The sequence below is a fragment of the Leptodactylus fuscus genome, chromosome 6 (assembly GCF_031893055.1).
Source record: "Leptodactylus fuscus isolate aLepFus1 chromosome 6, aLepFus1.hap2, whole genome shotgun sequence".
Classification (NCBI taxonomy): domain Eukaryota; kingdom Metazoa; phylum Chordata; class Amphibia; order Anura; family Leptodactylidae; genus Leptodactylus; species Leptodactylus fuscus.
In genome coordinates this window covers 142,601,798-142,610,492 of record NC_134270.1, presented here as the reverse complement: position 1 = coordinate 142,610,492, position 8,695 = coordinate 142,601,798, and positions in this window count along the sequence as shown.

Below are 8,695 nucleotides of genomic sequence, written 5' to 3'. Positions count from 1 at the left end.
GGAAATTAAAAAAAATATTCTGAATGGGGAGTTATGGGAAAAAAAACTGCAACTGTACCGAATATATATAGTTGTAATAAAAAATTTTTTAAATTATTTGCATCGTCATATTCTGACACCTAGAACTTTTTCATATTTCTGTGTATGGAAATATATAAAATAACTTTTCGGCCATCTTTCTTTTTTTTCCCTTTCCGTGTTTACAATATGGGTAATATTTTTTAGAATTCAATAGTACAGACATTTTCAGACTTGAGGACACCTAACTTATAGTTTACTTATTCTTATATGTGAACTATGGCAGTAATTAGATTTTTTTTATTCTTTTAAATTTTTTGAGCATTTTCTATCCCCTATCCCCTCAGGGGGCTTTACATGGAATCATTGGATTGCTTATATCACACACTGCCTTCAGTCGCCTCCACAGAGATACAATACACATAGCACTACACATGTGCTAACTCTCTAAGGCTGTATTCACACTGAGTAATGCTGGCGTTTTTTGTGCTTATTTTTGCACATAGCGCGGCGTTAACGCGGCGTTTGCGGCGCGCTATTTTGCGGTCGCGTTGAACGGCGCAAACGCGGCGTTAACGCCGCGCTATGTGCAAAAATAAGCACAAAAACGCCAGCGTTACTCAGTGTGAATGCAGCCTAACTGTACCCAGGGTATCTCTATTGAGGCCACTGATGGGCACGTCAGGTCACATGACCCATGGCAAGCAGCCATGTTTGGGCCATATCTTCATACATGCAGTGAAGAGAGGTGCATAATGGAGAGGTGTAACAAGCACAGACACCGCCACCGACCTTGGACCTACAGTATATGGGTAAGTGGTATTATCTATTATTTCCAGCATATTAAAAAACAAAGACGAAGTGGTCAACACCATGTATTAAAGTGATGAAATAGTTAAGAACTTTAAGGGTATGTTCACATGGCAGAAAAGGTGGCAGAAACCTTTTCCGCTTTGTGAACTTTCCGCACGGCTAGTCATGACCAATACAGCATCGGCATTCATTTGCGGCAACCCGCTCCTGTTTAAGCCGGAATGAATGGGCGTGGACAGGAGCGTGTCTCGAGCCACGGAGGCCGTGGCTGACTCAGCTGCGGAATTCACAGGAAGATACGTCATGTCGCTTCTCTTTTCCGCTACTAGCTAGTGGAAAAATCGAGCAGCTCTCATTGAAGTCAATGGGAGCCATTTTTGCAGGCGGATTCCGTGTCAATATCTGCCTTGGAGTTGGAGTTGGAATAGCTGCCTTGGAGTCAATATCTGTTTGGAGTTGCATATGGCTGAGCTGACTATTTGTGACTAGATGTGACAGACTATGATGGTCACAATACATGTAGCAGCGCTGGATTTGATAATATGATAGTGGTAGAGTCAGTCTTGAGAACATGGGAATGGCAGTGCTGGATTTGTCAAAATGGAAGTAGCAAAGTTGGATTTGATATAGGGATAGCGGCCATAAGCAGGACTCAAATCCATACCTCAATAGCAGACCTCAAATGGAACAAGGAGACCACCAGGAGAAGTGACCAGAAGAAGTCCTTGGATGGAACAGGTGACACTTGGAGTAGTGACCAGAGGAAGGAATAGGAGGGCACAGGACATGCCAGCAACAGGGACCAGGAGTTGGCCAGGGGCATAACCAGGAGATACCAAAAGAACGTATGGAAGATAGCAAGAAACAGGTCTAGGTGCTTTACTAGTTGGGGCAGGAATTTGATATGGGAGTTCAGACAATATTGGAGCAAAAATCTTTGCAAGTCTTGTAAGTGCTATGAAGAAACCAAGAAGATCTCTGAAGCAGAGATTGGAACTCCAAGGGACAGCTCAGATACAACAGGTACAGTTATAGAAACCCTTGAAATTGTCAAAAGGGGAATTGAAGAGGATGGTGGAGCAGACACTAGAATTCCAGGAGGAGATCAGACATTAAAGTGGGTAAGAATTTCTTGAAGAAGTTGGAGTATCTAAAGTCATTCGTTCACAGCTTGTACAACATATTCTACAAGAAAATTTTGGCTCCCTGTTGATGGCATTACCTGCATAGCGTCATGGCCTGAGGACACTCTTACAGTTGAGTGGTCAAGGTTTAACATTACTTAGTGGAAACAGAACAGACATCAGGAAAGAGTTTAGGTATTAACATTTATCAAGTGGAGGATGTGGATCCTTAGGTAGATGCAGCAACGACCACAACAAATATGGAGACAGTCATCCAGGAGTCCTGAAATAAACAGTGAAGGTCCCAGCATATCCAAGTTCATAATTGTGAATAGTACCTAAGTGCGAAGCAAGGAATGGATGTGGAGTACAAGGACACAGGTGTGGAAGCATGGAAGACAGTCACAATACAGGAGTAGCTGACTTGGCACCATGAGAGTAGCTGAGATGGATTTGGCAACATGGTGGTAGCAGGCCAGATGTGGCAGTATGGAAGTAGCATCCAGGAGGACACCTCGGATGGGACTAGATAACACCTGAAGCAATGACTGGTAAAAGATGTAATCAGGAGACCACCAAGAGCAACAGCCCAAGCCTTGGGACAATAGCAGGAGACACTGGCAACATTGCCACAAGTCAGAACGGCAAGCAGAAGTTCAAATCGCGGAACAACTGATCAGGCCCAAGCCCACCAGACACTGACTACAACTATAATTGGTTCTTCCTATTTTGTTAGGGATTTGGAAGTTTCTCGTGCATTTTGTCACCCTCTGCTCTGAATGAAGCATTTCCTGCTCTTCATATCTGGAGTTTTTCCTTCTCGTTGCCGTAGACCGCAGCCTCGGGAGCCGAGTGCTACTGACATCAGACTATGTGGCCTGCACTTGTCTGTATATACAAGAGACACTTACTGTAATTACTTACTACTAACTTTCCCCATAGTCTTTCATTGCAGGAGCTGTACAAAGTAGACTATCCAGGAGATTGGAGACTGGATGAGGAGGACACAGGATACTCCCGAATACAGTACTGGTTAGGTGAGTAGTCTCATCTCCCCCTATTCCCCCATATTGGATTGTCACACAACAACTTCATGTGTAACGGCCGCAGAAATGGGAGGTGTGAACGTGTTTTAATGGGTTGTCCATCACCAGAACCCGGCATATCACCCCATGCCCCGCTGATACATAGGATGGGTCACCTGAACCAGTGTTTTTCCCTTGTGAATTGCCAAGATATCGCTGTTATTGTCAATATGCAAATTAGCTCTTTGGACATGCTGGGTTCTGGTGAAGGACGACCCTTTAAAACACATTCACACCTCCTTCTTCTGTGGTTGTCACATATAAAGTTGTAGACACTTCAATATACTGTAATATATGCGGATTTCTGTCCAGATTCCACCATCCCCTTGAAGTGGGGGAGTGGAAAATGTGGGTATCACACCAAGACATGTGAGGACACCAGCTATTTTACCTTTGCATTATGCATTTATTGTGAAATTTTTATCTTGATCTGGAGGATCCCTTTAATTTAAATCTCACCCAAGAGAGGAACTCTACTGATACTATTATCAAAGGAGAACTCTGCTTGTAGTATTGTTTCAGGGGACAGTTTGCTGGCTCTTTTTAAAGGGATGCTCTTCTTCTTTATAGGTTCTATCTCATGGCGCTGTTCACTGAGCCACTTAAGCTATCTGGGCACTCACTGTCCTTATGGGGTAGATTATAGATTATGGAACTGTTATATGTTTGTAGGTCAGCCTTGGTTTAACTCAACTGAAGTGGACCTGTGGACAGGGGTGATCATGTGATAAAAAAAGAAAACTGAAATGTTGTGGTCAGAGGTAGCTATGGAGGATTTAGAGGCAGCTGTCATGTCAGGGCCCTGGTGCCTGGGCCTAAAGACAATTCAAGATCCTAACTAGGCACCAGTATTATACATGGTAGGTGGGAAGTCCCAGGGGCTTCTAGTTATACCTCTGGTCTGGGGTCTTAGTTTCTAAAGTTATTCCTTGTTTACTTCTTAGATAGGAGGAATGAAGTGATCGGCAGATACAAGATGAGGTGGGTTAGTACAATGACATCCAAGTCAAATTTGTAAAGTTTCCTTGTGTTCCAAAACTTTTTTTTTTAAAATTACAAACTTAAAAAAAGGTCTTTTTTTCCTGAGCTAGTTGTAGTTTTTCTTGATACCATTTAGGGAAATGTGAGGCCTGATTCCCATCTGCGCATGGGTTTCTGTTCGGAGAGTCCATTTGGGGACCCCCCCCCCCCCAAACGGAAACCTAATCCGCATAAAAAAGTTGTTACCTTAGGAAACCCATGGACCCCATAGATTATAATGTGTCTGCTTGGTTTCCGCATGAAAAATGCAGAGAGGAACAGAATGGCTTGAATGCAGATGTGAACCGGGTCTGAGATGTTTTTAGCATTTTTTATTACATTTTTTTGGGAGGCAAAGCGCCCCCCAAAAAAATAGCAACTCGGCTATTTTGATTTTTTTCACATTAAGGTGTTCACTGTATGGGATAAATAGTTTAATAGTTCAGGCATTTTCGGATGTAGCGATATCTAGGCTTACACAGGAGGTGCTCTCCATCAAGACAAATGATATATTTAATCTGTTTTTCAGAATTAGAGCCAATGTAATGCATCTGCTAGAGGAACCCTTCTCTGTGTTACCAGTTGGGCAAATGGAACATCCCAGAGCAAGGACATGAAGCTGGTTCTGTAGAATCTACAGAGTGAGTGTATAAGATCCACCACCCTCACTTAAGGATGTCATGTGTTATCTATGGCCGAGTCCTCGGGTTCCCATGTCCTACTGTCTGGAAGAGTTACCAAGATCCACCCAACATTTAGAAGCTAATCCTACAGAATCTGAAGAGTGAGCAGATAAGATTCACCACCCCCATTTGAAGGACCTCACATGTCATCTGTGGCCATAACTCTACATTCCCATGCCCGTCTGAAATCCAGAAGGGTCACCAAGATGCATCCAAGGAATAGACAACCCTCCAGAAACCTTTGAAAATAAACTCTTGTCCATTACTTGGAGAGTCATGGTGAAGACTAGTATGATGGTCGTTTCATGATAAGTCTCTAAAGATAGCTGTCGCTATGTATACTATTGATAATGAACTTTTCCCGCATCCATTAACAACTTGTATAATGAATTTATAGTATCATTCAAGGGAAGAAAAATGGTGTCCCATAGTAAGCCACAATAGCATGCCCTTTTTACTGGTTCCCACACAGTAGAACACCTGTTACAGGTTCCAATACTGTACACTGTCACCATTACAGGCAAACATACAGTATACTGTCTCCATTAAAGACCCCCATAGACTGTACTGTCCCCATTACAGGCCCACCTACAGAATACTGTCACCATTACATGCTCACATACAATATAATGCTTGCCCCCATACCATACCTCCCAACTTTCAAAGAACATAAAGAGGGACAAAATGTGCTATGCACGCCGCAACAAATTTAGCTACACTGACTTCTACATTGACTCAGCCCATTCTCAGCCATTTTCCTTTGTGGCCCCACACAATATAATGCACTTACAGTCACCCTAACATTGTATGCCCCCACATTATAATGTTCCCCTCCAATTTGCCGACAGTATGAAGTCCCTTTCCTCATGCTCCAGTTTAACTTGAGGGCTAATGGGGGGGCATTAAACTGAGGCAGTTAGAGGGGGGACAAAAAAAAACGATTGGCAGCTGGAGTAAACTAAACTGTGGGCAACTAGAGGAGACAATAAACTTGGGGTAGCTGGAGGAGGACAGTAAACTGGGGGTAACTAGAAGCGGAAACCAGTTTAAATTGGGGGTAACTAAAGGGGGACATTAAACTGGGGTAACTGGAGTAGAACATTAAACTGAGGCCACTAGAGGCGGACATGTTGTGCCCAGTTTAATGTCCCTTTTCAGTTGCCCGGATGCAGATGAGTTGAATCTGGGACATTCCTCCCACTGACTGAGACCATGGGACATGACCCACAATCTGGGACTGTCTCACAGAATCTGGGACAGTTGGGAGGTATGCTAATAATTAGAGATGAGCAAACACTGAAATATTCGATATTCGTTTTGAATAGCCCCTCAATATTCGACGTATCGAACCCCCATTATAGTCTATGGGGAAAAAAGCTTCGTTTCAGGGGAAACCACTCTTCGAGGAGAGTCACCAAGTCCAATATGACACCTCTGCAAATGAGGACAACACCTCTGGAATGCAACTGGGACAGCAGGGGAAGCATGGCTGGGGGCATCTAACATGCCCAAGTCCCTGTATTACGCCACTAATAATGCGGGAGCTGACTTTTTCCCATAGGAATGCATTGACCAGCGTTGATTGGCCGAATGCCATACAGAGTTCAGCATTCGGCCAATCAATGCTGGTTCTGCCAGAGGCTCATCTGTGAGGAGGCGGAGTCTAAGATCGGTCCACAGCAGTCTCCATTGTGGTCCAATTTCAGGTATAGCAGAGTTGACACAGCTCTGCTACATCTCAGGTGTAGCAGAGCTGTGCGCTGAACTCTGCTACACCTGAGATGCAGCAGTGCTGTGTCAGCTCTACTATACCTGAGATGTAGCAGTGCTGTGTCAACTCTGCTACATCTGAGATTGGACAATAATGGAGACTGCTGAGGCCCTGGACCTCTAATATTATGTGACCACAGCTATAAGACCCTGCACCAAGGCCGGCTTCAGGTTTTTGTGGACCTTTGGACTACAGAGCCTCAGTGGGCCCCTTTTGGAGCAACCCATGTGCACTGCGACACACTGCAGTGTTTTTTTGTTGAGTTGGACCTTCTGGAGTGGAGTGTAATACAGTCCATTCCATACAAGTAGATAGAACCTGCTCAGACTTCAGAAAGTAAAGAGGAATTTTAGGCAGACATCTACCTCGGATTCCTCTTAATTTTCTGCTCCCCAGCTCATGGTGGGGCAGAGCATCAGTTTTCTTCCACTGCTTAGGTCCAAATGACTGAGTCTAATCAGGGGTGAGTCTCAAGCTGCGGCCTCCAAATCAGCTGCAGAATCCGTGGCAAGACCATACCTCCCAACCGTCCCGATTTCCGCGGGACAGTCACGATTTGGGTGACATGTCCCGCGGTCCCGGTTGGAGGGAGGTATGTCCCTATTTCAACTCAGATCTGCGTCCAGAGGACGCAGATCTGAGTTGAACACATTTGCGGCTGAAGCAAGGAGCTGACACAGTTCAGCTCCTCGCTTCGCCGCTGCCGCCGATCTCGCTGACACATATGCGGATGAAGCGAGGAGCTGACCTGTGTCAGCTCCTTGCTTCAGCCGCATATGTGTCAGCAAGAGAGGCGCGCAGAGAGCGGCGAGGGAGCGGAGGAGAAGGTAAGTTTAATGTGGAGGTGGAACGTGAAACTGGGGGCAGATGATGGAGAGGATGGCATGACACTGGGGGCAGAGATGGAGAGGACAGCATGACACTGGGGGCAGAGATGGAGAGGACGGCATGACACTGGGGGCAGAGATGGAGAGGACGGCATGACACTGGGGGCAGAGATGGAGAGGACGGCATGACACTGGGGCAGATGAAGGAGGGGATGACATGACACTGTGGGCAGAGATGGAGAGGACGGCATGACACTGGAGACAGAGATGGAGAGGACGGTATGACACTGGGTGCAGAGATGGAGAGGACGGCATGACACTGGGGGCAGAGATGGAGAGGACGGCATGACACTGGGGGCAGAGATGTGGGGACATGAATCTGGGGGCAGAGATGGAAGGGGGACATGAAACTGGGGGCAGATGAAGGGTGTATATGAAACTGGGGGAGAGATAGAAGGGGGACATATAATTTACGGGTGACTGTAGGAGGATTATACTGTGTGCGGGCACATGAAAAATTAATGAGTGGGCGGAGTCAACACAAAAGTGGGCGGGGCTAAATCTTATGCGCGCCGCACATTTTGTCCCTCTTTCGGTTCTTCAAAAGTTGGGAGGTATGCAAGACCCAGAAGTACTTTTTTTTTTTTCAGTGTCCTGCACTAACAGTTTTAAAGGTATAATGTCCCATAACAGCCCCTGCACGCAGTATATTGTCCTATATCGGCTCTTGCATGCGGTATAATGTCCCACAGCGGCCTTTGCATGTGGTATAATGACCCATAGTGGCCCCTGCATGCTGTATAATATCCCATAGATGCCCCTGCAATGCGGTATGGGGTCCCATCGATGCCCTTCACGCGGTATGATGTCCCACAGCGGCCCTTGCACATAGTATAGTCCTCTTGCGGCCCCTGCACACAGTATAATGTCACATAGTGGCCCCTAAGGTGGTTCTTGCAAATAATACATAAATTTCAGGTTCGGTAGAACCCCCAAGTATCATGATCGCAGGCCCAAGGACGTGACAAACATGAAAAAAAACATGTCGCTTACCTCTCCCGGGCTCAGACGTCTCTCCCTGCTCAGTCTTCAGCCCTCCTTGATGACATCAGATGAGGGTTTCGCCTGGGTCAATATGCGTCGCAACGCCAGTCTTACCAATGTGAGGTCATTGAAGTAGGCTAAAGATAGTAAAGAGCATTGGAGTGCAGGATAGGTAAGTAACACAGTTTATTATGTTCTCTCACCTTCCCTGGGCTTCCGATCATCGCAGAAATGTTTTGGACCTATTTGGTCTGAACAAACTGGCAGGTGATCCCGGCCTTACTTACTGATTCTCCGCTCCTGCAGCGGA